Below are 27,133 nucleotides of genomic sequence, written 5' to 3'. Positions count from 1 at the left end.
AAAAATATCACAATCTTGCCTGACGAGTCGTCTTAATGGTCAGTGAAATTTGTATGCTATCTGTGATCTTACTTAGTGGATATGTCTCAATTTCTGCTTTATTACATTCCATTACCATGTTTTATTCATCTGCCTATTCCTCTCCAGCTCAAAATTTCCAACTGAGAACAGAAAATGCTGTAACTTTTATGAAGGCTCATTCTCCCTCCTACCCAGTAAGCAAGGCTACGATTCTGATTAGGTTCTCAACAGACATATTTTTATCCATAATGAGCTAAGACAATGTGTACCCTAAATTTACCCCAGCTTCTGTAATTGATCAATTAGGAAGCATAAAGTATAGCCACTAAGTTCATATTTTCCCCTGACCTGTTTATGAGTAATCTTAAGCTTCTTTCATTTCAGCAGTCAAATTTAATGATCCCTGGTAAATCTGAAGATATTTTGAGATGAATAATCTAGATGAAAAGAGAGCAAGGTGTTTCTGATTAAATTTAGTTGTTCCTACAAGCATATCAGCTAGCATATTATGTAAGTGCCGTTGGACAACGGCAAACCTTTCTAATAATATTGGACACAGAATGATTAAATAGTAAAATCTCACACTACAGTACTGAGCAAGAATTTTCATGATGCCTATATTTCTGGATAATTATAGCTATGTTTTCCACTTTGGTATTCAAGCAGAAAGAATCTACTCTAAAAGAAAATTCAAGTATCCCTCCTCTCATCCCACTGTGTGGAAGAACACAGTACAACAGAGGGAACATAGCTGCCAAAGCAGCAGAAGACACTGATGGTGCCAGACATGCTTTCCTCATTTAAAAAAGTGCATATTCTCCAACTGAGTGCCCACATTGCCCACGTGATGAAGGCGTATTTGTTTTTTGAGCAAGAAGTAGACAGAGCAGCAGTGAGGGCAAGAAGAAATATCAGTATGTAACACACTGCAGAAGATCCAGAGGGTTTTGGGTACGCTGTGATGCATGATGATGCTGTCAGTCCAACAGACTGTGGAAGCATAAATAAATAGGCAATGACAATGCAGGATCATGAATGCTAATGGTATGTGGGAATGTTCCACAGGTTACCAAAAAAAGCAACTTTCTGACGCTGAGAGATCAGGGAAGTCTCTCTAGAATAAGTGATATCTGAAGTGAGTTCTAGAATCTTCCTAGTCAGAATGGAATCCACCAGAGCATTATCATATCTAGAAACGGTTGTTAGTAATACAGAATCTTGTGCCTCAGCCTGAACCCATCAAGACAAATCTATATTTTAACCAGATCTTCAGGTGATTTTTATGCTCATTAAAGCTTGAAAAGCAGTTCTGGAAGACAACTTGTAAGTGGCCTAAGGGAATAGGCAAGAAGACAGCCTTCTAGGCAGATGGAACAACATGGGCAAAAAGGCTCAAGGCAGAAAGAACTTGCCTTGTTCTAAGAACTGTAGGTGCATAGTGGTTGGTGTGGCCAGAGGCAGTATAATGGGACAGATTGCTGGAAATGAGGCAAGAGAAGTGTACAGAGGTTGCAGAATAATAGGATGCTACATATGAAGGAATTGGACCTTCCACAAGGTAACGATCAAGGGGATCATTTTTAAATTTTAATAAGATCCTTTTAGCTGCTCTTTGGAGAAATTTTTGGTAGAGAGTAAGTAGGAAAGCAGAAGAAAATGAGAAGCCTATTGTGGTAGCTAAAGGGGAAGAGGATGGTGATTTAAATCTGGCAGTGGCAATGGGCTGGAAAGAAGGGCACACTTGCATAAGGAATAGTAATGTGAAACTATTTAACAGACTCAGCGATTAATTGAACACAGGAGATGGAGAGGCTATGAGTAAGGCAGAAGGAGAAATCCCTGACACTCCCAGGGCATGGGGTTCTGGTGGGGGTGTCTGGGTAATTGGTGAAACCAATCCCTGGAAATAAGGACTGAATTTGGATGGAAAAGGTAGACAACTTGTTCAACAGGTTGGGTTTGAAAAAAATCTGTAGGACATAAGAGTGATGATATCTAGTGGTCCTCGGATATATATCGGCCTAGAGCTAAGAATTTGGAGTTCCCCAACAGAGTTGTTAAGAAAGCATTAAGAGAGGATTATATCACCCAGGGAGATAATGTAATTTGAAGGGAAAAGAAGGCACAAGAAAGAGAGCTGGGGAACACATAGAATAGCCCTAAAAACATACCAGAAAGGATCAGATGAGAAGAAAAAATAGCCTAGGATTATTTACACAATAAGAACTATGTCAAATGTAAAATCTTATTGCTGATATGACCTTTCTGAAAGTAGTTTAGAAAGGAATGATGGGGGAGGGGGATTTGCCTGGGTGGCTCAGTCAGTTGAATGACTAAACTTTGGTTTTGGCTGAGGTCATGAACTCTGGGTCGTGAGATGGAGCCCTGCAGAGGATTCTGCTTGAGATTCTATCTCCCTCTGCCTCTCCCCCTCCTCAAATAAATAAATAAATCTTAAAAAAAAAAAAAAAGAAGTGATGGGTAAAAGAGAGAGTAGGAGGTTAGAGGGATGTGAAGAAGTGAAGGTAATGAATAGTTAGTTGACTTAATGAAAAGAGAAGAGTGGGGATATATCAATGGAGTCCCACTTAAAAAGCTGCTTCAGGAATTGTTAAATACAGACATCTGAACTTGATGGGCCCACCCAAGTTGTTTGGTTTCACTTAAAATTTTTTTTTCAAAATGGGAAAAATAAAGACAGCAACTTTCTTTATGAAATTCTGCTTAATGAGGCTTATTTTTGAGTTTGTTCACATTATGCAAACATCATAACTAGGAAATTATGGAAATGATAATCATTAACCTGAAGACATGTGCTACACAGGACCAAGGACAGATGCAAGTGCTGGGATCTCCCAACCTTCTTTCCAAGCTTGGAAGATCCAGACTTCAGTGTGATGACACAGCATTTTCACCCCCTGGACCCCAGTAAGCCTTTGTTTTGAAGAACAAATGCCTTTAACACGTTGAAGTCATGGTCAATCTGTGATACGATTATCTGTAGAAATATTCTGGGTACATTAATATTATTATCGCCAGGCAATTAAGCAAAATTCCAGGTAGATTGATGTTCAACTTAATGAGGCTAACATTTGTATTAAGAACTTGTATTAAACTAACATTTGTATTAAGAACTTAATGACATTGAGAAATGCCAAGAATAAAGAACCAACGGCATCAGCCGTGATAAAAGTGCAAACCTTCGGAAAGGGGAATTAGATGTCTGGGCGCTGGATGGTCTCTAGGAATTGCTGAAGACTGTAAACAGACATGTCGGTGGTAGAAAGGAAGAACTTTCCACTGACCAGGCAGGAGAGTCCTCAGATCCCACACTGTCCCTGCTTCGGGGCCAGACGGCACAACACCGCCACCAATTCAGGCCCAGGGCCAAGTTCCTTGCTAAGTTCTTTATTTCAGGAGCAAGAATTTCTTAGCATGGGCATAATTATTTCTGTTCAACAAAGGCTGAAACTGAGCTTAGTGAGGTTAAGCAACTCATGCAAGTCACATAGCTAGCAGGTGGCCTTGCTGGGACTCAAAGTAGAGCCTGACAGATGCCGGGGCTCATGCTTAGAACAGCAAGGCCCCCGCCGCCCAGGAACTCATTAAATACTTACTTTTCAGGATTATAGTTGGGGCTGTGTTTGAAATCTAATGTTTAATATCCACACTTCCCGTTTCTTCCTTTTTCTGAGTCCTAGAGTATGTCTTTCTGAGTAATGTTTGTATCAAAATTACTTCTTATGATTACTCCTATGTGATTCTTAGTCAGCAGTCTGGGACATCTTTCCTATCATTTTTCTATTCATATAACCTCATTCTTTGTAATATTTTGCTTGCAATTTCTACTTTCACTTTGCTCATTTTCCCCAGCTTTGTCTTCTTTGCTATCTCCTCTCCTTCAAAACTATTGTTAATTTTCCCACATTACCTTTCCGCACAACTTCTGCTTCCCTCAAATGTTTAATGTTGAGTTGTCATTAGTTTACAAACATAAGATAGTTTCTTTTATATTCTTGTCTAGTTTCACAGGTGTTGTTTAATGTTAATAATTCTGTGTACTTGCTGTTTTGTGCTTCTGGGTTTACAAAGCACAGGCATTATATCAATTATTTTTTTCTTTTTTTTCATAATATATATCACATCCCTCATTGTGTTACCAGTTCCAGTATGTTCCTCGTGAACTGAATAAATCTGGCATCTGTTGGCATCAGGGGTTTTCTAGATGGCTGTCTAATATGCAGTTTACACTCAAGCTCAGTCACATTCCCCCTCTTATGGGGGAGAATTTCAGGCCGGTGTGAGGCCTGGGGAAGCTGAGGGAAGCTTTTGGGAAGTAAACCTGGACTTCAGCCAGTCAAAAGTAAATACACTCCAGTGAGCAGACAGAGTATAGCAAGAGTGTCCAAAAAAAGGAGGGAAGTCATATGTGTGATGGGATACAACAAGCCCCCTAAAAGATGAGCCTACATCACATCCGTATAGGATACCTTTGTCATCTACATCCTAAGTGAGAACCTTGGGGCCCTGGCATAGTCAAACCTCTGACTCTAGCATCAGTGTTACCTACTGCTTTCTGTAACATTTCCTTTAGTTTCCATACCCTTTGCCATTAGTGACATTTCATATCATCCATGTTTTTACACTTCTTTAGCCAACTGCATTACTGCTGCCTGGAAACCCACAGACTCCTACACCTGCTCCTCCCCTCATCTTCTCTATCTCAGTTATCAGCCCCACACCTGGAAATCACAACTTGATTTCTCTTTGCCCTCAAACTCTACATTCATTCTATCAAATCATGTAAGTTCATCTTCAAAATTTAAATGGACTCTGTCCACTTCTCCTTATTTCCATGCTCTCACCCAAGTTCAAAATCCTTTCACATTTCTCACCTGATTATTGAACTCTTCTCTTAGATGATCTTCACTGGTCTCACTGCTCCTACTCCCGCCCTGCCATAGTCAATTCTCTTCATGCTTGCCAAAGTAATCTTTTAGGAACAAGACAGCCAGATTACTTCTTCCTTGTTTAAAAAATTTCTGGTGACTTCTCATCACACAGAAAGGAAAGCATGTGGTTTGGTACGTCCTGGGTCCTGCCCATCTCTCCCACCCCAACCACAGTGTGTCCCTGACTTGTTCCTCTGCCTTTTTCTATAATACACCAAGTTCATTCCTTTTTTTTTAAAGATTTTATTTATTTATCCATGATATATATATATATATATATAGAGAGAGAGAGAGAGAGAGAGAGAGAGAGAGAGAGAGAGAGAGAGAGAGGCAGAGACACAGGCAGAGGGAGAAGCAGGCTCCATGCCAGGAGCCTGACACGGGATTCGATCCTGGGACTCCAGGATCGTGCCCTGGGCCAAAGGTAGGCGCTAAACCGCTGAGCCATCCAGGGATCCCCTACACCAAGCTTATTCCTGCTGCAGGGCCTCACTTTTGCCTTTCTCCATAGGAACTTAATTTGCATGACCTGCATCCTCACCTCATTCAAGTACTTACTGTACTTTCTAGGCCTTAGAGAGTAGGTCCTCTGACCACCCCATGTAAAATAGCAACCCCAATCCCCCCTCCCCCCACACCATTCACACAGTTTTATCACTTTGCCCCTGTTTTGGGTCCAAAAGTATTGGACTTTTCACTACCTGGCATTATTACCCATTTAAATACTTGGTTAATTGGCATCTTTCTCACCTTGACATAAGCTCTATAAGGGCAGGAGTCTCATCTATCTTAGTCTTCCCTCAGTTTTCAGTGTTTAGCATGATGGAATGTGCTCAGTCAATGTCGATTGCATACACTGTTATTATTCATATCCATCTTTTCAGGAAGGATTTGAAAAAAGGAAGATCTGACAGGGAGGACTCTCCTAAGGGTCAGCATGATAGGTTGTAGAAACAGGATGTTGATTTGAAGGTGGACTTGGACCTGGACTGGCTAGAAGAGCAAATCTGTCCTGAACTGCTAAATGGGCCATCTTGGGCACGTGTCTTCCCTCTCTAAACTTGTGTTGTTGTTGTTGTTCTCTTTTCACGTGTAAGTAGCAACGATGACAGTTATTTTTCAAGTTTTTGTAAAGACCAAATACAGCTTCTATGAAGACCCTAGCATTTTGCCTACGACTGCAATTGGTTAACCCTATCTATAGGCCTGTCACCAGTCAGGGTGCAGCCCAAGCGGCAGGACGTTGACCTCATTATGAGTTCAAGTGACAAGTATTAAGGCAATAAAACAAAATGTTTAGATTTAAGAGAATATTCGTGCTAATGTTAGGAATACAGTACAGTGGTGTTTGGAGTAACACTGACTTAATACTGACTGTACCAAGGCTTTGTTAAACCACACATTTTAGAAAATTATATCGATTTTCAGCAGAGTGGACTAGTTTACCATTGGATCAAAAATATTCCACTGGCAATTGTAAATATTTTCTCGATTTGCTATTCTCCATGGTTTAAGGCATATTTGAAAATTGTAATTACTCTATCTTAAACTATTAAGGAGGCTGATAAACTAATCAAAGAAATTCCAAATCCTTCCAGATAGGATTTAATTTTTTTTTCCTGATTGAAGAAGCCAAACTTATTACCCTGCAAATAGATTTCATTTTACATGACTCTAACTGAATATATAAAATCTATTAAGTACATTTCCATTTATATGAAGATTTTACTGTGTTCAGTAAAATGTGCACTTCTAATCTTACTAGAGTCTCCTCCTAATTAAAGAACATATGGCTGGCAGATTTAAAGAACTAAAAAATGTTTTAAATTGTTTTACAAATATAATTTCTAAGTAATAAAACCTTTCTATGCTTTCAGGGAAGAATTTGTAAGCTATTATACTTATTTTATTTCTAGGAACAAAAACTGAAAAAAATACACCTTCCATTCTAAATAATTTCATACACAAGCACAATATCCATTAAATAACTTCAAAAATTAAATTTCAAACCTTTATTCCAAAAATAATAATGGGTATTGTTCATTACAAAAGTGCCATTCTTTTAGGAGATCTCAGTTGATGTCATAAGCATGGTCTGTGATTTAGAGCTGGAGTAATTAAGAGCTGGGATAGGTGACAGATTTTTTTTTTTAAATAACTCTTTATTCATGAAGACTGAAACTATTTGAAATTTATCAAAAGGCTTCAGGAATATTATACTGCCAACTATAGAGATTCTTTCTGTGTGGGAAGTAATTGTTAATATATTAAATGAAGACACATTGAGGAATAGGAGATAAACACCCCATTCACTTATTCATTCTTTCTATCATTTAACAGACTTACTGTGTGCCAACCATGTGTTAATCATGTCTGAAGGCTGGGATACAGTAGTAAAGAAAGAAGAACATGGTATGTGTAAGTAGATATTCCTATTAAAGTTTAAAGTATATGTTTATACAAGTTGAATAATGCAAGACAGATATATCTTTCAGAACACAAAACATTTTGTATATCTAAGCTGTTTTATGGGGAATAACTCAAGTGGAATTAAAAAAAGCCAACCAATTTGGTTGAAAAATTGGCCAATCTGGTTATATTACATCATATGGATTTAAATTATAGATAAACTGAAAGCTATTTTTGTTTGTTTGTTTCTCTCTTTTGCCTGTAATGGGCCATGGAGAACCATAGCCACACCTGCTTATATTGTGTTTGACTTTCCAAGCTTCAAATTCTAGAGCCCTAATAATTAGAGCAGCTCTGTTAACCTATGATAATTGATAATATTTTATTTGGTTCAAAACATCTTGACTCCATTATGCTTACCAAGATTTTTCAATGTGCTACTTTCAGTATTCTTCCAAGAGCATGAAACTGCCATATCAATTGTCTAGAACTGCTAAATCACTTTGAGAGTCTTTGATCACATTTGTTGCTAAAAATTAGACTCTAATGAAGTAAAATGTGAAATGAAATGCCACTTTAACCAAGAATCCAGGAAAAAGAAGATGAAAGGAAAATGAACTAAGGAAATTACTTTTCTATCTATGGGTCAGTTGGCTGTAGTCCCTAAGTAACTGAAAAACAGATAAGGAATTCTGGATGATCAAATAATACTAGAGATTGAGGTCTCCCAAATTTTGGCTATAGATTTTCAGCTAAATGCAGAAGGAAGCTGGACGGAATACACAGTAATCTCTGTACCATGGAGCAGTTTTGTAGACCTGATGCTCTTGGTGATTACAAAATAAACTGTTCTTCTTTTATAGATGAATGAACCAGACAGTTGGATGAGCCGAGGAGTGATTTTGGTATGTGGTACACTTGGGACCTAACAGGGTATAGCTTGTGAGCATGGCTGTCTGTGAAATGGAAAACACTATTTGTGAGTGAAGCAATATGGGCTCTGAAGGACAGTATTGAAGCTGAAGAAAAAAAAAAGCAGCTATATCATAATACAATGGAACATTTGAGATGGATAAATGGCACAAGCAATCTAGTCCAAAGGGGGAATGAGAAGGATTTATTACATAATAGGTGGCACAGCTTGGACAGAAATGCTAAACTCTGGTTCTTAGGCCAGTATTTTTGGCACAGACCTATACTTTCATTGTAGAAATTATTCATAAATTTCTTTTCTAGGTATAGCTCTACTGTTTTTTCAAAGAATACACTTAGTAACTTAGTAACAATGAAATAAAAAAATGATTTCTAAAATAGAAATTAAGAAAAAATAAGACAGTTTTTATGCAAAACATGCATGTTTACCCCAACAAAATTCTTAGTATTGTAGGAAGAAAGCCCCTTGGCAGGGATGAAGTGAGTAAGAATGTATACTATCAATTCAGAGTGAGAAATATCACCTGGATACATGCATAGGAACATGGCTGTTTGGTGTTGCAATCGAGTGAGAAAAATAAGGTTTTCAACAGTACTAAAAACTCATGGAACTTTTGTAAAAAAATGAACCAGGCTGAGAAGTCTCTAAGAGGTAAAAGTATTCGGATGAATAGCAGAATTGCTCTTAAGAAGTAAATGTTAAAACTGTAGCAATAGCCCTGAGAGTTTTCATTAAGAACTACAGCTTTTCTAGAGAATAGCGATTTTTCTATACCTTTGTCATCTCATAAATCTGCTTATTACCATGTGTGTTACAGTTCGTAGAGCAAATTTGCTCTAAATGGTGTGTGATGAGCTTTCTAGCCAAAGGAGAATGTTTAGGCCAAAGTTCAGCATGAGTCTGGTTTATCTGTATGCATACCTAAACCCTGGTTAGCTCGAACAATTATAGTCCATCCTGCTTCTTTGTCTTCTTTCTGTAAAGCCTTATTCTGATCCTAGTATTGTGAAATGTGTGGAAGTTTTAATGTTCTGAATTTATATTCTCTATTGTATTTCATATTGATGGGTGCCGTAATTCATCTAATTTGAAAAAAAATTAATTGAGTGCAAAGGCTTTGTATTAAGAGATACAAGAGATTATAGGTGATTTAAAAATCAGATGATTATTAGAGCTGAAAAGGTCTTAGATTATTTGTCCAACCTGCTTATTTAAAAAATAAAGAAAGTGAGATCTTGCCTCAGATTTTTATACTTTTTGATGAAGCTAAGATTGAAACTGAAGTACCTTAAATTCTCGTCTACTTTGCTTTATATTAAACCTCACTGGGCCAGAATCCCTGAACTTCCAAAGCTTGCTATTTTTGTAAGGAGGATAAATAGACATTTTTATACTTGGCTCAAAGAAAGGCAGAAATACAAGATGCTCTGGGGGTTTAAAATATGAACGTTGGAAATAAAGAAAAATTACAAAAAAAAAAAAACAAAGAAGAGCATTACAGGTTTTATTATGGTAAAGGTGTGGCACTTATAGTCTTTGTTATCTGGATACATGTAATCCATTTGTTACGGAGTTATTAGTTTCCATAAGATTGCTACTCTCCTCCTCCTTCTTCTTTTTTTTGGGGGCCCCAACATGGGACTCAAATTCATGACTTGAGATCAAGACCTGAGCTGAGATCAAGAGTCAGACACCCAACCAGCTGAGCTACCCAGGAACCTCAAGATGGCTATTCTTCTCACTGGAGGCTACTCAGGTAGTGGTATAGGAGCCAAAGAATGAACCAAGATAGGTGTTGGTTCCAGAGGCAGTCAACAACAAGAGGAGATTATGTTAAATCTCTTCCTATATTCAAAGCCAAATTTAATCCTCTCAAGGATCCTATGAAGTAACTAACAGATATTTTCTTTAAAAAATTAAAAATAAAGAGATGAGGCAATGCAATCACAATGAGACTAATTTCTCTATCTAGGGTCAGAATTTGTGTGAAGAATGTGAACTCATACCCTGACCTTACTGTTGAAAAGTCTATGCCCTTTCTCAATAAAACCGAGGGGGAAAAAAGTCTATGCCCTTTCAACAATGTCATCTTGTCATTCAAGCCTACTTAAAATTATTCAAAAACTTTATTCACATGGAAGAAAGCTGTGTGTGAGCCCTGCAGAAATTCAGCTTCCATAGAGGCTGGTTACCTGCAGGCATTGTGGGAGGGACACTGGATGTGAGTGTTGGAGGATGCAGGCTTGAATCTTTCCTTTGTTTCTAAGTAACCTGTAACTTTGGACCTGCTCCTTAACCATCATGAGTCTCAGTTCCCACATGTACAAAATGGTGAGTGTAATACTTGCCCAACATCTTCCACAGAGTTTTTAAGAGGATCAGTACAGAAAGTGTTCAATAAATCTTTTCTCTATGGATGTCCTCACTCTACATTTGCCCTCACACTCAATCTAGTTGTACTGTCAAGATTCACAGTATTCTTTTTATAAATCTAAATTGCTGTACAAATATAAGGTATCATAGTATGTGTCAGGCTTCTATACAGGGCTTTGTTACTGATAACATCCATTTATTCCTTCCTTCCATTTATTATTCCATTTATTCTTCAGTATGGTCTATAGTTTAGTGAGAGTAATTATTATTATTTTATTCACTGTAAAGACAATTTCACTTTATAAATGTATAAACAATACTGTGTGACTTTATGAGGATCACATTTCCAGAGTTACTTTTATGGATTTGGAAGTATCTTGCACAGACAGCTATATTTATTCTTTTTTTTAAAAGTATGCTCTACACTCAATGTGGGGCTTGTCTCATGACCCGGAGATCAAGATTTGAATGCTTTACCAACTGAGATAGCCAGATGCCCCTATATTTATTTTGCAAAACTGTGAGGATCAAAATAATTTTAAAATTCATGGTTTATTTAAAAAGTTTAGGAACAGAAACACACTGTGGCATACCAGTGCACATTTTAAGGTTTTTTAAAGTTCTGTTTTAAAAATAAATATGTAATACATGTAGGGACTGCATTCATTGGACAGGAAATATATAACGAGGCATGATTTGGAAAAAAATTACAGCATGCACTCATTGGGTAATATGACATGAATTACAAATATTACAAAGTGAATTCATTCTGTTGTTTTCTTTTCAATAGTTACTTACTCTGTCATCTGTTAGTATTGATCATACATTGTGCCAATTCCAAGAAAGGTTCTGTATGAATCCAGAGGAATAAATAACACATTCCCAAAGAAGGTCTGTTTTATTTCATTTTGAGTCATCATAGATGTCACTTTTCTTTGACCATCATGTGAAAAGTTGTCCGTGGGAGAAGTCACTGATTTACTTGTGCATATATTGGCCCTAGTCATCTTTGTCTAACTAAATCCCTCTTCCTCTCTGAAGCCTTGGTTACTCCAAGTCCATAGTCTTCCTTTTGGGAGCTCTTCAGGTCTGGTTGTCTAAAGTAGGCAGTAGGCAATCATCATATAGTAACTTGCACTGTTTGACATCTTTCTAAGTATAAATTCTGACTCTACATCTGGATGTTGAGACTCTTACATCTGATGTTTCTCTGCAACATTTGCCTCAACATGATGTCTGCTTTATTAGACAAGTATACAAATCCTTGATGAATTTCATGAATAGCTGATGTTTGAGACACCTTTCTGGTATTTTAACTCCTTTTTCCCCTAGCAGACTAATTTTCTTAATGGCAGGAGGGATATTTGGTTTCTCTAATCTCTTTGGGTTTAGTACAATGGTGGGCCAGAGGGGCATGAAGAAAATGCTCAGTAAATGTCTCCACAGCTGTCCTGACTCTCACATTTAGCTTCATACTCATCTTATTCTACTCTCAAGAATCATTAAAATGCCATCAGTACCTGGCTCCCCTCACTCCCTGTGATGTGCTGTGTCATAGTTGGAATAACCAGGAAAGCTAATAAATCACCCTATTCAAAGAACTGGTGAGGTCTTCTGAGGCTAGCCTCTCTCCAGTGGTGTTAAAGAGTCATTAACTCTGGAATTACAAAACTTCAAATCCCCAAAAGGTAAAGGAAAACTCTGACCCTGGGGCTATTCTAAAATGCATTGCAGAAACTCTCACTTCTCTCTTGAAATGTGAGAGAGGAAAGTAACACAGGGAGCCTAACACACTTTTCTTGGGGTTTTAAGTAATTACATGTGAAGGGCTGGATATGCAAGACCTATTTTCCTCCTATTTCCTAGCAACATAAACTTGAACAAGAAGCCCAAAGTGGGCTAATCATGCTGGTTCTACCTGAACTCTTGGTTGTTTTCCTGAGTCACTAGAACTGAGTCATGTTCTAATTTAGTTCTAGCTTCCTGGCAAGACTGTCCTGCAAGGTCCTCAGGCTGCCCCGCAGAGCACTGATCTTTCAAAAGTGCCCTGCAACCAAAGGGCTCCTTGACCAAATCAGTGTGGGGAAACCCTACAATTAATGGCCCTTCCTGAAGATTCATAATGAGTATTAGTGTATTAACATGCAGATTTAACTTTGTGCAAAAAGAAAATGCTTTCTTTTTATAATTTCACATATTTCTTCTAGTATTAGCCTTCTAAAGATAAGATTTTGTAAAATGCTGTTTTAATACATATATCTCACTGTGATACATACAGAGAGGCATTTCTTAGATGCCTAAAAGAGATTTTACTTTCATCTGAGTCTCATATTCAGCTACTAATTGCTTTAATAATTTAGGAGACTTGGACGGATTGGGAATGACTCAAATTTATATTCACCCAAAGGAAATACGGATTAAAAAGATTGCTTTCTTATGGGCCATTTCTCCAGAGATAGTTGCCTGAATTAAGGAATAAAATGTCAGGTCAAACTAATTTCTTATTACAATCTAGCAGTCTAAATGGCAGCCATTGAGGTAAGTCCAGAGGGAGTTACATTTACAAGGGAACAGGCTTATTGACTACCTAAAATCAATCCTTCCTCGCATCTCTTCAACTTTAGAGAATAATTTTACCAGGTTAAAGAGGTCATTTTCCTTTAAAGAAATTCTGACCCTTGATACGGCTAGCTTTGCAATAGGATATAAAAGTTGGTTACACACACACATAGAAACACATAGTGCAATACCTGTCCCAGTGATTGATCTGTCTATGCAACTACCTGCTTCTTTCAGCAAGAACAGTAACATTTGCTAAGAAACACCTAAATATATACATAAATCATTTCCCTCTCCAGAGCAAAGTTATAATAGAGAAATACCTTTCTAATTCTTCTTTACCTTTCTTTACTAAAAGACAAGGCTACATAAGTATATCACTAAATAATCACAAATATACAGACACATACATGCCACTAATTTCTACTTTTAGGTGGAATAAACACATTTCTTGAATTTTTAAAAAGAATGAAAAGTAAGTTGAAGAGAAAAAATGTCAAGTAGAAAAGAAATACATTATAACTAAAAATAAAAATAAAATTAGGAAATAACTTGATTTTTAAAATGTGCTTAAGAAATGATAGGCAAACTCTTTATATTCTAAGACCTGGTCAAGTGTGGAAATTATTTATGCTTTTTTTTAAAAGATTTATTTATTTATTTATTTATTTATTTATTTATTTATTTATGAGAGAGAGAGAGAGAGAGAGAGAGAGAGGCAGAGACACAAGCAGAGGGAGAAGCAGGCTCCACGCTGGGAGCCCAACGTGGGACTCGATCCCGGGACTCCAGGACGGCGCCCTTGGTCAAAGGCAGGTGCCAAACTGCTGAGCCACCCAGGGATCCCCTATTTATGCTTTTTATATCATGCGTAAATGTAAAAAATAGAACATTAGCTAGCTTCTGCAAATATTTAATTTTATTTTAAACTTACATGGATTTAAGAACAAATAGATACTGGGCACCATAAATTTAGCCTAGACACTGGTAATGTATCATAAAATCTTGTTCTTTGGAATAGTGTATCAATTAAGCAATATCTTGACATAAATAATCCTACTGACTTAATAATTTTTAAACTGCACAAAAGATTCAAGTATAGATTATTTGCCTGTCCATTGCTCCACATACCCTCTAACAATATGCTTAATGTAAATGCAAAAGAATTATTTAGCTACTTAGACTGTATTTAAATTTGAAGCTGAAGAGATGTGCTCTTTATAAAAAACAAAAACAAAAGCAGTTGGGTGTCAAGGTTCCTATTACCCTGTCTCACTAGGCCTTTCTTCTTCTTGTATACTGTGGACCTAATTACTAACTGACAGATAGCAAAATGACAAATCATCACATTATCAACCAAAAAAAAAAAAAAAAAAAACAACCTGAACTATTATTTCAATATTTAAATCACTTGCAAGATTACAGTTCAAATGACACAATAGTGCTGCTCAATTTAAACTACATCTTTCTGTAAAGCTGAAAAGCAGATTAAATTTGAATAATTAATTTTAATGTTTTCATTTATATGTGGTACATTAAAATTTTACTTGCTCTGAGCCATTAATGATGGACTATAACCCAATTTCCAGGATTTAGCGATTATTTCCGCACAGATTAGCCTTGCTGTTTATATCAGGCAAACCTTCTCAGAGGCAATGCAAAATTTGTAACTATACTTCACTTCTAATTGGTCTGGCTCAGGCATGCTATAACTAAGCAGACCTTCCTGGTATAACATTCTGAAAGATATTGTAGCTATTTCCTGGAAAATATCTTTTGTTAATTAATTTTCAATCACTTTTAAAGTACAGTACAGTCCTTTGACACTACTCCTAATGGCCTACTTAAAATTACATATTATTTAGCATAGCCAAGAAAATTGTTTTAATAAACTTGCCTTAACATCAGTGTTTCATTTGATTTTTCCTTCCGTCCTATAAAGCCACCGGTTTTAGTCATTTACTCACTTATTAAGGACTGAGTGTGGTGTGTGTGTGTGTGTACAAGGCCCTGGGCTAGGCACTCTTCAGGATATACAGGCTTAAGTTAAGAACCTGGTCCCCTTGGAAGTTCTCTTTATTGCAACATGACAGAAGGCAACATAGTACAACCCAGAGTAGGAAGAAAGGAGATTGAACAAGAAGTCAAAATCTCTGGGTTTTGGTTATGAATCTGCTACTTTCTAGCTGTGAGATGCTTTGACCTCCAAATAGGAGAAAAACTCAGTCAATAATGGCTTAAATATTTATGAAATTTATTATTTCACACAACATGAAGTCTTAAAATAGCTCCAGGGTTGGTTAATTAAGGAGCTCACTAGTATCCCCAAAGACAAGTTCTTCCCATTTTTTTTTCACTCCACCATCTTCAGAATATTGATTTTGTCCCTCCAACTAGCTTCTTTCAGTATCCCAAGATGGCTGCCTCAATCACCCCCCACAATGTATGCCAACACAACATTCAACATTATTCAGCAAAACCAAATTTAATTAAAGAAGAGTTGTCTTTTCCTTTTCAACTATAGACAGAAGCCTGGGCTATTGCCACCATAAGTTTACTATATGTCCTTTGCACCCTTTGCCACTTCACTAAAACTGGATTAATCAGATTTTCTCAAAGGAATTTTCACTGAACAATGGCTTGTTAATTTGAACTACTTGCTTGAAAAAGATGACAAATTTGGTTCCATGAGAAATCCTAGTACCTTCCTACTCAAAGTAGGAACATTTGTGGTCCCTGGATAACATTGACATCATCTGAGAGCTGGTTAGAACTGAAGAATATATATCCTCACTCCAAGGCATACTGACTCAAAATCTGCATTTTAACAAGATGCCCAGGTGATTCATATGCACACTAAAATTTCCAAGGCATATTTTTATAGACTCCACAGATGTTTTGAAACCAAATATTTCATCAGAATTATGCTAACATTGATGTTTTCATAAGAAAGTGTTTTCTGAAGCAAATTGCATTGAAGCCAATTTAATGTTTTAATCAATTTTCTTTTCAGAGAAAATCTGTTTCCTTTGTTCTTTTTTATTTTCTTCAAATTATTTTATTTGATCAATTCTTCTCTAAGTAAATTTTACAAAACATTCAATTCACTTATCATCATTTGTTTTTTATATAAAATTATAGTATTTAACCTGCTGCCACTATGCCTCTTTTTTTGAGGAGGAAGGGACATTTCTACTAAGTTCAACTTTCCTGGCTTAAATTTACTATCTCTAACTATTGTCAAAAAAGTTTTATTTCTTTTAATATTAAGTCAATACAAATTTTGCTATCTTTGGTTCTACCGATAGCCAATTTTATTTTTATTTGGTTATTTCTAATTAATAATAATTATATTTTCATTTAATAATGAACTAATAACAACTTTCATTATTAGAAAAAAGAACTACAAATACTTATCTTCAAACCAATTAAATAGCTACAGCTATCCTGATGTGTTGTGTACTAAGGTCTTAAATAAATTTTAAAAAAGGGTCTTAACATTTAAGCTCAAAACAGCTCACGTAAGAACATCTTGCTGAGTTCTGGTATCCTTCAAATTCAAGCTAGATTATATTAGCTTTTGTTTGTACAACGTAAAGTCATTATCAGGGAGATTAGTACATGTTGGTTACTATAAGAATATCCACCAATAAAAATTCTACTGGAGCATAATCTCCTAAAGGGTCCTAAGATCTATATCTCATTCATGTTTATTCCCCTGCAAGAACACAAGTGGTCAAAACATTGTTGAATTACAGAAGAGAAATAATAAACAGATCAGTTCTCAATCACATGCTATAAGAATTCAGAAAAGGGAAACTTGGTCCTATTTGGGTTATAAGAGAAGTTTTCATGCCGTAGTTTGGTATTCCTTCCGGAGGGTACAGCATAATCCAAATATAGAGATGGAAATGCCCAGAGCTTTTTCTGGGACACTGTCCATTTTGATTAAGTAAAAAATGCTTATGAGCTAGTATTGGAATATAAATTTGGAAAGGTAGGAAGTCAGCATTCTTATCAGTGAGATAATTAATCTGGTAGTCAGTGCGTATTAGGCATAGAGGGTGGGGAGTAGAATGAAGGGAGGGAGGTGGCAAGAAACCGGCAATAGTGAAATCAATGAGTAGGATATTGCAGAGGTAATAAAAGCTTATATCTGGAAAATAGGAACTGGAGTGGAATAAAAGAAACAGATGCTGAAGACGCTTCATAGCAAAGATGTCTTCTACCTTGACTCTCTTTTTTTTTTTTTTTTGACTCTCTTTTCATGCTGTTTTTTTTCTCCTCAAGGAGAGGAGTTATTTGCTAATAACTTTCAAATTCTAGTTTGCTGTCTCCTGAACTGCAGATATTTTAGTCACTTTAGACTAACCCCTGGACATTTCTTCTACCATTTTTAAATGAACCTCAGTGTCTCAAAATAATCCTCCGTGTTTTTTCCCAAACTAAAATTTCTTTTTTCAATGATGACATTATGAAAGGTAAAAATCAGCCTTGTATACTACTGTCACACAGGACTACCAATTTTATCTCTTAATTCATGCCTCGATTTTTCTCTCTGCCTGTACCCACCACCTCTGCTATAGTCAGGGTCTTACTTACTTTGGCCTACCTTTACATTGTCTTCCTAATTGGTCTTTCTATCCAGTTCTCCAAGTCCATCCTTCACATAGCTACCAGAGTAATCATTCTGGCATGCAAATCTAACCATGCCACTCCTCAACTTATAATCTGTCAATGGTTTCTAAAGCTTGCCTTTGGGAAACATAATGAGTTATAATGGAAAGGGCAATATAATTTAGAATGAGATTTGTAAATTTAAATTTTGTTTTTACTATATATTAGTCATGGGGCCTTGAGCAACTCATTTAACTTACCTGGCCCTCAGCTTCAAAAAATCCTTATAGGATTATTCTGAAAATTAAATGGAATTGTATCTATAAAGTGCTTAGCACAGTATATAATAGGCACTGGATAAATACATACTATATAAGAAAATTACCATTGAGAAAGAGATAATAAATTTTTAAAAATATTCTGGGCAACACCAGGATTAGATACTTTCTTAGCCTAATAAAGTTAAATAGCATCAATTTTCTAATAAGGAGGCAATTACACCAACATTAGGATCCCTGTTAATTGTTTAAAAAGAGACAATTCTACTTAGTTGTAGAATTAACTACTTTGAATAAATATAGGCTCATGTCATAATAGAGTCATACATAAAATAACCCTCTTTGGTATGTGGGTATTGGTCCCTGAACCAAGTAAACTCAAGCAATAAGTGCTGAAAAAATTTTGATGCCCCATATAAGTGCATTAGGTTGGCTCTACTCTTTTGGATTAGTGACCAAAAAATAAGTATCTTTTCTATCTGGACATGTCACATGATAACTGATGGCAAGAGAAATGATAAGACGCTGTGGCCACTGCTGGAAGGAAAGAAAATTAGGAGTGACAGGGAAGTTAAGGAAGTGAATGGAACGATATTTATATTTTGGTGGAGGGAGGAAAAGAAATATAAGATTATGACTTGAGCTATTATTTACCCTAAAATTAGAAGAGATCTAGTTTTAGGTTTGTTTTTTGTAGACAATGAGTGGAAAGGAATGAGAGACACAACCTGTAATATAGAAGTATGTAATTGAAGCATCAGATGGGGCAGGAGGGGATAAAATCAAGGATTACATGATGGACCCTTGATTAAAAAAAATGTTTGATAAATGTAAGCCTTGATAAAGTTAAGTCTTGATAAAAGAAAGAGTCCTCTTCTATTGAACTAGGAAGAAGGAAGGAGATAATTCTTGTAGTTGAGGTAAATTTGTGGCTGTGAATAATTTCCAACCTTGTCTGCACATTACCCTGACACAGGGGGCTTCTACAAAAAAACCAGTACAAGGGCACCACCCTGAGATTCTGATCTAATATATCTAGACCGGGATTGGGCATGGGAATTTTTTAAAGCTCCCCAAGTGATTTTAATGTGCATCCAACACTGAGGCCCACAAAGTTGCTTTGTGTTAAAGAAAAATGGAAGATAAATGACACTAGGAGAGATCATCTTGATCTCTCTATGAAAAAAGTAGCTATGAAAAAAGTAAATTCTTTGGCAGGATAAGAGGAGTGTTTATGGGATAGGGGCAGAAAAACTTCTGAAGCTTGTGTAAAAAGCTTCCATTCCTTATCATGCTGCTTCTGTCTACATCCATATGTGGCAAGCAATATATAAAGACATCAAGAACACACACTACAAGGAAGAGGAGCATCATGGAACCATCCATCTGTTGTCTAACACCCAAGGTGATGTTCAGTGGACATGGGGGTGGTTGATTTCAGAAAAGATAGCACAAAGAATATAATGTGACTTAGTAACATGTTATCTTTCCATCCATCTTAGAAAAAAAGCAAAATAAAATAATAATATAAAATAAGGCATGTAAGAAGTATGTATGTGGGTAGATCATACTTTTGGTGTGTGTTATGAATTTATACTTTTATTCAAAGACTTATAATTCTGCTACATAAAACATCTGCTATAGGAGAACACAATTAGGCAAACATGATACATGAAAACACACAAAATTGGGCAGCCCCTGTGGCGCAGCAGTTTAGCGCCGCCTGCAGCCCAAGGTGTGATCCTGGAGACCCGGGATCGAGTCCCACGTCAGGCTCCCTGCATGGAGCCCGCTTCTCCCTCTGCCTGTGTCTCTGCACCTCTCTCTCTCTGTGTGTGTCTCTCATGAATAAATAAATAAAATATTTAAAAAAGAAAACACACAAAATCAGTGGACAAGGTATTGGAAAAATTTAAAACTAAACATATATGTATATATATGTGCACATATAAAATTACACATACATATTCAGTCTATAATATTGCCTATAATTTTTTTTATTGCCTATAATTTTAAATTTGAGTAAATAATGTCATCTGTGTTGAAGTCAAAGATATATATATTTATATATATAAATATATAAATTTATATATATATTATATATAAAATATATATATTTGTGTATTTCATGAAAAATAATAGAAACAAAAACCATAGAAATAAAAAACTACTTTAATGCTTTTACCAAAATGGGGTATTCACCTTTCTTAAGACTAAGGTAATCTTTGTCACCGGTGTTTCTTTGAGAATTGCTTTGATATGCTGCAGTCAGTTAGAATAGGAAAAAAGAACTTTAAAATTTTATGTTCAGGTATACTAACAACATACAATAACTTCTTTCATTTCTTTCCTGTAAGAAATGGAATATACTCCAACTGTGAGATTTTGCTGAAAGAACAATAGTAAGAAAACCTTCCCAGTGTTAGGCTTCATTAACTAAAGTCTATGTCTACAAACTCAGAGGCAGAGACACGCTCATGGGGCACTCTACCCATCTCACTCTATACTGATTAGAACACATATGGAACATTGTGTTCAGTTCTGGGACTATCTTTTAAAAGAGCTATTAAAATACTGCACTAAGAGAAAGACAAATGAGTTTGCTAGAGGTACCATACTATATTTACAATGTAAAGGTTAGAAAGTGGCTAGAAACTCACAGAAGCTTTTTTAAGAAAGGGCAATTTAATAATTTGAATAATCCAGCAATGGATGGAATTCCCTGTAACTGGAATAGCTAGGTCCAGGCTCAATGACCATATGTCTATAAAAGCAATGGTGAGAAGATTCTAAACATCAGGTTTGACTCATCATGTCTGAGTTTTGATATGGATGACCTTAATGTCCCTTTCTAAATCTGTAATGCCATTATTAGGAAAAGAGATATATGCAGTGGACAAACAGTTAATGCTATTTAATGTGTTAGTGTTTTTCTTTTTTTGTTTATTTAAGTAGTGTTAAATCTTATACATGACCTTCTGTATGATTATGCACATGTTTGCATATCTAAGCGTAAGTAATAACACTCTAAAGATTATGCATCTTAGATCAAGCCATTCATCTACAGACTTTTTTTTCTGTCAATCCTGTAACCAGTATTTCATAAGCATTAAAAAAGAGATTAAATGGCTTTCCTTAAGAGATACATGCATCAGGAGTTGTTCTAAAAATATCTACTAAGCAAAGCAATATTCCAAGTTATAGCTGGCTTATGATAAATAGCACAGGAGCATATATATTGGATGCTTGTTTATTCTTAGGTGGGTATTTATATATGTAACGTAGCAGGACTTTAAAGAATATTAGTTTAAACATTTCCTATAACATCTGAGAGATTATGTCACATCGCTATGGATTTTCAGCTTCTGGGATTTGATTTTACCATGAACTAGGCAGCATTTTTTGTCCTTTCCAGGTTCTATCCATAAAAGAACACTAGGATACTGATCCTGACTGCTGAAGCAGCAGAATCAACAGGGGACCTAACCTCTGGGGAACAGCCTGGGCTATGAGCTGTGGCAGCCTGCACCTCCTGACAGTGCCTCCTTCCTTGAGCTGCTCACACAGCCCCAACCACTGCTCTGATTCTCCGCGGTCTCGTCACTTCAATAAGCTCCTGTCACAGACTGACTAGATTCAGCAATTGAATTAGTTTGCTAGGCTGCCATAACAAAGTAGTACATGCCAGATGGCTTAAGCAAGAGAAATGTATTTTCTCACAGTCCTGGAAGCTAGAAGTCTGAGATCAAGGTGTTGGCAGATGGCTGACTTTACTCCCAGCCTTCAGGTGATCTTCCCTTGTGTGGGTCTGTGTCCTAATCTTCTTATAAGGACACCAATCATACTTGATTAAGACTTCCCCATGTGACCTCATTTCACATTAATTGCTTCTTTAGAGTTCCCGTCTCCAAATACAGTCTCATTGTCTCATTCTAAGGTATTGTAGGTTCGGCCCTCAACATGTGAATTTGCGGGGGAACACAATGGAACCCACAACAGTAATTTTAAAACATACTAGTACACTGAGCTGTCTTTTCAAAATACGAAATACTTGTTTGACTTTTTTTTTTTTTTCAAGATTTGACTGGATGTTTTTGCATTCAGGAATTTTGCTAAAGATAATTTGGATAATAGGTTTTATGTTAGCGATCTATATTTTAAGGCAAAAGTCTAGATATTTGGAGTTTCGATTTAGTTGCTGATTCTACTTGTTCACTACTTGCTACGAGCCAGGCTCTAACTAAAGATGATACAAAAGCCTTGTTAAAAACTTAAAAATATTACAGAGGAATTGCAGTTATAATTTTAGATTTGCTGGATACATTAGCATAAAACCTCATTGAAGTTTGTTAACATGCTCCTTGAACCATAATAGAGAGAAGCATAAAGTAATATTTGAAAAGGATACTTATTCTTTACATATGGAGAAATCAGTGTTTTCTTTTTCTTATGAAAGAGCTTCTCAGTAAAGAACTCAGCTAAGATTGCTAAATGCCTTTCCTATTTAATTAAAAATAAAGTTTTATCTGAAATGGATTAAACACAACTACTGTTTAATTAAACCAAAAACCTTTAAGAGGATCTCTCCAATAAGATCAATTAACATTCTGTTCCATATTGAACATAATTAGAAAGGCAATTCCTGCAATCCGCTGACATAACCTTTAAAATACCCTTGGCCTTTACAATATATCTATATGGCATTTCCTTAAGAATCCAAATGGTTAAACAGAAAAAATATAATACTAAATTTAATGTTAGCTTTCATTTTAAAATTAAAATTACTCAGAAAATAGAAATAATAAATCTTATTTCACAACTGGGATTCCTGATTAATTTGAGAAATCTGCATGAGAAAATATATTCCCATAGGCAAAAAAAAAAGGAGGATCAAACTTTACCATTAGGGAAGTGAAATACTGAGCAAATATAAGAGGAATTCAAGTCCACACTTCTTTTTAAACACAAAAGAGTTTCAGTCAGAGCTTTTGAAATATTTGCTTTAAATTTCTGAGTGACACAGCTTAGGTAGACAACAAAATTTTATAAATGCCAACAATAATTTGAAAAGAAGGCTTGCATTTTCCAGCACTCATAGGAAATGGCCAAGAAAATTTCAAGAAACAGAAAAAAACATACTGAAGCGGCCTTTGACCACTGCTGCTTTGGGATATAGAGATTATCAATGGGATTTCAAAAGTATGCCCTACACTTTAACAAATATAAGTGATATATTCCCTGCTGCCCAATACATACAGCTATGTTTTTCCCATCAAAAGTAAAATATTTTGAAATGTGTTCTATGACAAGTGCGTGAGTGGTTGAGAAGTAACATTCAACAGCATTCAGGTAGACTAAGTGACTCTTCAGAAAGGTCTGGTCTTCAGACATGTTCATTGGGGAAAGTCAGGGCATAGGAAGGACAGTGTTTCAGGACCTTCAGATCTGAACTGCTCCTGGGTCCAAAGGTCACCTTTTCAAATCTTTGTGTGTGTGTGTGTGTGTGTGTGTGTGTGTGTATTTTTTTTTTATTGGAGTTCGATTTGCCTTTTCAAGTCTTGTGTGTGCTCAGCTGCAGTAGTCCTAACCCATCAAGGAGTTGCCAAGACTTTGCCGTCAGGCTTTTTTTTTTTTTTTTTTAACATAATTTGTTTCTCTGGTCCACACTATTCCAGTGTGGGCTGCTTCTCTGGAGACAAGGCTCCTAACTCCTATACTTTTGTTACTACCTGCATATTGTCCTGCTTTTCCCTTACTATTTTGGGGATTTCTTTCTCCCTTTTCTTTCTTTCTTTCTTTCTTTCTTTCTTTCTTTCTTTCTTTCTTTCTTTCTTTCTCTCCTTCCTTCCTTCCTTCCTTCCTTCCTTCCTTCCTTCCTTCCTTCCTTCCTTCCTTCCTTCCTTCTTTCCTTCCTTCCTTCCTTCCTTCCTTCTTTCTTCTTTTCTTTCTTTCTTTCTTTCTTTCTTTCTTTCTTTCTTTCTTTCTTTCTTTCTTTCTTCTTTCTTCTTTCTCTTTCTTTCTTGTGATTAATTTCAACTTGATTATTTCCTGACCAAAATACAATGCATATGAAAAATCTAATCACTTGACTAATGAGAATTAGTAACTTGTTTTCATAGTTTCCAGACTTCCTTAACTTTTTTCCTTTTACTTCAAAATTGAGCCAAAGCATTTAAAATATATATAATTTAAAAACATCAAATTAAAAAAATAAAAGAAAATAAAAACATCAAATTATCAACCAGTTGCCATGTAACATCTAAGGAAATCAGGTTTGGGGGAAAAATGCAAAGAATCTGGTATCTCTAGAGTTCTGGTACACTTTTTATGAGATACCAGTGACCTACAGACAATTGCAGTCTCTGAGAGATATACTCACTTAGTGATTGGACTCTGAGTTGTACTGCAGCTACATTTTAACATGGTTCTCTGACAAAAAGGGTCTGTTCTCTTAACCTCCACAAATATCTTTCTGACAAGAAAAAGGCTTTTTCTCTGCAGGGTCCTCTCTAAGCAGGAAGCTCTTCTGGGAGGGAAGAGGGAGCAATGGCTGGCTTGTAGCCACTCTCAACCCAGCAGAACATAGGGCAAGACTCTGAATCCACTGGAAAGACTCCAGGCCAGTGTTGAACACAAAAGTTGTGTGCAGCTACTACATGAAATTAGAAGACCAGAAATTTAACAGATAGTTAGAAAGGCTTCAGCATTTAAATTTACTCATTTTTAAGGAGTAATTTGTTATGTATTTTCTAAATAGTTTAATCATTTTTACTAAAATTAGAAGAGCCGCACATCACAGGTGCATAATTACATTTGCCATTAAACACAAACACAGATGCATGCAACAAAATTAGATGCAATCATTTCATTGAGAAAAGAATGGCACTTGTTTCTCATTTCTCATTTTTGATTCAAAAAAATAAACTAGGCTTTGGTTTCTCTCAAAGACTAAAGGGTATGTTCTGTGTGGTTTTTAAAAAACAAAAACAAAAACAACCTTCCACCTTTTAGTGAGAAATCAGTGATCAAGTCATTCTACAAGTAATGGAGAGAAACTATCAGATCATAGGCTAGGCCTCCATCACGGAAGTCATGAAAATCATCACTGCATCATAGTCAACTCTACATGGGAGACACTGCAAAAAGTAAATGTGCCTTCAACCCATCTAGAATGGCCCTTGCCATAGTTTTGCTTACTATGGTATGTCCATAGTAAGGGTAGGGGGGCTGTCTGTTTATTTATGTACCCAGCAATATGGCAACAATTTTCATGGATGTCCTTTCATTTCAGCTTCACAATAATCCCTTGAAGTAAAGTCCTCATTTTGAAGAGGAGTAGACTGGGGAGATGAATTCATTTGCCCTGCTAATAAGGATACAAATTCTAGCAGCAGAGTTAGAACTTGAACGCTGTACTGGAATCTGTTCTAGTATTCCATCTCCTCTCCAGTCAATAAACCCACAGAAGACAAAGGCTTCTCTAGCCTTGGCCAGCCAGGCTTTATCACTGATATCAAGTCCCACCTGTACATCTGGCAGGCCTGAGTGAGTGGCCCTTCTGAGTACCTGAGCCTTTGGAATTCAGATGTTATGGCCATTTATTTTTATATTTGTCTGTGACATTGCTCTTATCACAGACTGTAAGACTCTTACTGATGTTTCCTGAAATGCAAATCAGTTTAAATTGGAATCAGAATGGACTTCTCTAACCAACATGACTTTCGGAATGATTAAACTGAATCCCACATCAGAATTCTCACTGATACTAGCTGTAGGTAAAAATAATTCATTTGAACATCATATAAATAGTGTTTTTTTACTCTAGACTCGATGCAATTTTAGGGCAATAGGGAGCAAAGTTCATCCTCATGTCAATATGGTTGAATCTTAGCAAAGATCTGTGGATTAATTCAGCTTTCTCATGCTGGGATCATAACCTCATTTCCCTTCTTTCCAACTCTTATAGAAACTTTTCAGTTTTAATATTAAATGATATGTTTTTAACTTTTCTTAGCTAGAGGATTAAGAAATAAAATCAGTTACATTTTAAAAAATGATGATGATTCCTTAAAATTGGATTCATTTAATGCATAATAAATATTTATGTGAGTACTTCTTGAAATGGGGTCATTCACTGGCACAACTATTCCATTAAATATCCTAAATTTCATCTTAGTATTATGCTATTATTTTATTTAAAATTATATTCAGAGAACATCTTGGGTAATGCACCTAAGTTTCAATCAAACTGTTAGGAATTGAACTTCTTTCAGTTTCTCAGATACACTACACTTTCTTTCATCTCTAGAAATATACATATTCTTCCTCTTGGAACATTCTTTTTACTCCCATCTCCCTCCTAATTGCAAGCACAATTAACTCTTCTTATTTTCTAGGTCTCTGCCCAAATTTTACTTTCTTAAGATGTCTTCCCTGATCCACACATCACATCATACCTCCATTCTATGTTCTAATAGATTCTTCTATTTTCCTAGAATAGTCATTTTTCTTTTATTTCTTGTTTATAGCTCTGTTTTTATGAGCTACAAGCTTCTTAACAGCAGGAACCTTGTTTTTCGTCCTTACCTCTGTATCCCCAGAGCCTGGACTTAGAATTCACCCAATAAACATCTGTTGTATGAATGGATGGTACTGAGTAATATTGCAAAGATGTGCAAACTTTGTTAAAAAAAATCTCACAGGATAGCATGATAAAAAATTATTGAAATGAGAAGAAATAATCATGCTTTGTGCCATTCCCTCCAGAGTAAACTAAATTGACAGCTCTGGATAATAATGTTAAATACTCAGGAGACCTGTCTCTCCTATGGATGGCAACATGTGGCTCTTGGGGTCAGTATGTATAGATTCAGTGCATCAAGCCTGTGTTTCTTACTATGGAGTGTCATTCTGGGTTCTATCTGGATCAGCTGGGATTTTGAGGCACCACATTTTCTCTCCCTGGATACCGGGCAGGTATCAGTAGGGCA

General features: G+C 36.1%; 1 protein-coding gene and 1 long non-coding RNA gene across 4 annotated transcripts in view; one reads left to right on the top strand and one right to left on the bottom strand.

Annotated features, from left to right (window-relative positions):
- The window catches only part of EDIL3 (EGF like and discoidin domains 3), a 389,979-nt gene that overhangs the window by 47,611 nt on the left and 315,235 nt on the right, over window positions 1–27,133 (bottom strand). The gene's annotated exons all lie outside the window — the stretch shown is intronic.
- LOC144294240 (uncharacterized) lies at window positions 1,222–10,528 on the top strand. 2 transcript variants are annotated; one of them, XR_013361701.1, is made up of 3 exons: window positions 1,222–1,579; window positions 2,846–2,949; window positions 8,246–10,528. It is a non-coding gene; the product is annotated as an uncharacterized LOC144294240 (long non-coding RNA). The 2 variants fall into 2 exon arrangements; XR_013361700.1 differs by lacking the exon at window positions 8,246–10,528 and having other exon boundaries at window positions 2,846–2,992.

Source organism: Canis aureus, chromosome 2, assembly GCF_053574225.1.
Source record: "Canis aureus isolate CA01 chromosome 2, VMU_Caureus_v.1.0, whole genome shotgun sequence".
Classification (NCBI taxonomy): domain Eukaryota; kingdom Metazoa; phylum Chordata; class Mammalia; order Carnivora; family Canidae; genus Canis; species Canis aureus.
Note: the sequence above shows the minus strand (reverse complement) of the source record. Positions and strands in the feature narration are given on the sequence as shown.